Genomic DNA, 2,708 nt, shown 5'->3' on the forward strand with positions numbered 1-2,708 from the left:
ACGTATGAAAATTTGATGGGCGTGCGAAATGCCTATTGTTAGATGAAAAAAATATTTGGATCAATGATGTTCTTCAATCCCTAAAAATGAAGTATTTTATTCCTTATTTGATGTTTCGAATTTGTGTACAAAATTTTTATTGACTGAATAAGCACGGAGAAAATCGAAAGGGCAATTGCAGATGATACATTGCTATCAAGTCTAGTAACGTTTAAAATCTAAGTGTTTAGTTAAGTAGTGATAGGTATCAGCGCAAACTTAGATTTTATATAGTTGCGACTTCACCCAATTTTCAAGAGTTTGTTGCTATTAAGGTTCTCATATTGACTGTGACAAGAGGACTTCTACATTTTTCAAATGTTTGCTTGTCAGACACTGTTTTTCTGAATTGCAATTTCTTGGTCGTAATGCTAAAACAATTTACTTTTCACTGATGTAGAGAAATTATTTTTAAGTTTCATCGTAATTAAACTGTTTACTGTTATGAAACTTCCTGGCAGATTAAAACTGTGTGCCGGACCGAGACTCGAACTCGGGACTTCTCTTCCCAGGCAAGTGCTCTACCAACTGAGCTACCCAAGCACAACTCACGCCCCGTCCTCACTGTTTTACTTCTGCCAGTACCTCGTCTTCTACCTTCCAAACTTAACAAAAGCTCTCCTGCGAACCTTGCAGAAACTTATTCGAGTCTCGGTCCAAGTTCAATATCAGCGCACACTCCGGTGCAGAGTGAAAATCTCATTCTGGAGTTTACTGTTATATTAACACACACACACACACACACACACACACACACACACACACACACACACAGACAGAGAGAGAGAGAGAGAGAGAGAGAGAGAGAGAGAGAGCGAGCGAGGTGGCGCAGTGGCTAGCATCCTGGCCTTGCATTCGGGAGAATGACGGTTCAATCCCTAAATAGCTCCAGGCAAATGTCGGGCTGGTTCCTTTGAAACGGCACTGCCGACTTCCTTCCCCATCCTTCCCAAATCCGATGAGGCCGATGGCCTGGCTGTCTGGTCTCCTTCCCAAAACAACCCAAACTCTCCCCTCCCCCTCCCCACACACACACACACGGTGATTCATTGACCCCTACCCATAGGGATTATGCAATGCACGACACTTCAAGTACCACGTACGCACGCGATTTTCATATTCTATCGCTGACCACGCGCAAACTGTTAGTTCTACAGAAATTATGAACAGGACCTTTTTGCAGGAAGTAGTTCAATTTTGTACTACGATATTTTTCGCTTGAGGGCATAGTTTTCGAATTATTAAACTGATAATCAGATGCGTTTTTCTCGAGTAACTCTAAAACCGTGGCCTCCAGCGAAAACGTGACCCAATACAAAATTTAAGTACAGTGCATTAAATTTCGTACAAAAAGAGTCCCATACAACCTTCCACATCTGTGGCACTTTGAACGTTGGGCGTTGGGGGGGGGGGGGGGGGAGGCGGAGAGGATGGCTCAAATGGCTATGAGCACTATGGGACTTAACATCTGAGGTCATCAGTCCCCTAGAACTTAGAACTACTTAAACCTAACTAACCTAAGGACATCACACACACCCATGCCCGAGGCAGGATTCGAACCTGCGACCGTAGCGGTCGCGCGGTTCCAGACTGTAGCACCTAGACCCGCTCGGCCACCTCGGCCGGCGGAGAGGATGGGGTGGACTACGTTATCATGGTGTGGGTGGGGAGGGGCGGCGAAAAGAAGACAACAACAAACTGTTACCCCACCAGAACCAAACCACAGATTCGTGTTTAATCAGGTGGATCTACTTTCAAAGAGGGATCGTCAAAACCGATGGCTGGAAAGCGCCACCCCAGCCCGTACAGCCGTCTGCGTTGACTGCGCTTATGTAACGCAATGCCGCCATTAATAATGAGCAGCATTTATCGACAGCGGCGGCCGTTATGATTTATGAAAGCGGCGCTGTGGTGCTTTAACTGGGTTACTTGTAGAACGGCCGGCTGCGTCACGCAATGTACACACAGCCAGGGGGGAGATACCGCCGCCCTTGTCGATCGCAGGCATAAGGTGGGCGGTGGGCGTGTGCGAGAGCAGGCAGAGTGTGCCCAAGTTTCATTCTCTGTCTCCCTACAGCGGCAACCACCCAAATCATATTCTAGACTACTCAACTAGTTTTAGCGTTTGGTGTAGAGGAACATTTCCATGGTTGTCAATTCGAAGTAGGCAACGGCCTTGCCGCAGTGGATACAACGGTTCCCGTGAGATCACCGAAGTTAAGCGCTGTCGGGCGTGGTCGGCACTTGGATGGGTCACCATCCAAGCCACCATGCGCTGTTGCCATTTTTCGGGGTGCACTCAGCCTCGTGATGCCAATTGAGGAGCTACTCGACCGAATAGTAGCGGCTTCGGTCAAGAATACCATCTTACGACCGGGAGAGCGGTGTGCTGACCTTAAGCCCCTTCTATCCGCATCCTCTACCGAAGATGACACGGCGGTCAGATGATCCCGGTAGGCCACTCGTGGCCTCAAGACGGAGTGTCAATTCAAAGTGCTATTTACCGTTCCGAAGTATGAATGTTAATCGCAATTAGGAGTTATTTTTAATGAAATCATGATTGTGTACTCCATCAAACAAGTAGTAAACATAGGTAGGAATCAATTGGGAGAATAGTTATTAACCTAGGTATGACAAGGTGTGGAATATCGCTTATTCCTTTTTAGTAT

The 2,708-nt window shown here is 46.8% G+C and overlaps 1 pseudogene; it reads left to right on the forward strand.

Annotated features, from left to right (window-relative positions):
• The first annotated feature begins 2,205 nt into the window (after positions 1-2,205).
• Positions 2,206-2,323, forward strand: LOC124623417 (annotated as a pseudogene).
• The last annotated feature ends 385 nt before the right edge of the window (positions 2,324-2,708 follow it).

Source organism: Schistocerca americana, chromosome 7 (genome assembly GCF_021461395.2).
Source record: "Schistocerca americana isolate TAMUIC-IGC-003095 chromosome 7, iqSchAmer2.1, whole genome shotgun sequence".
Taxonomy (NCBI): domain Eukaryota; kingdom Metazoa; phylum Arthropoda; class Insecta; order Orthoptera; family Acrididae; genus Schistocerca; species Schistocerca americana.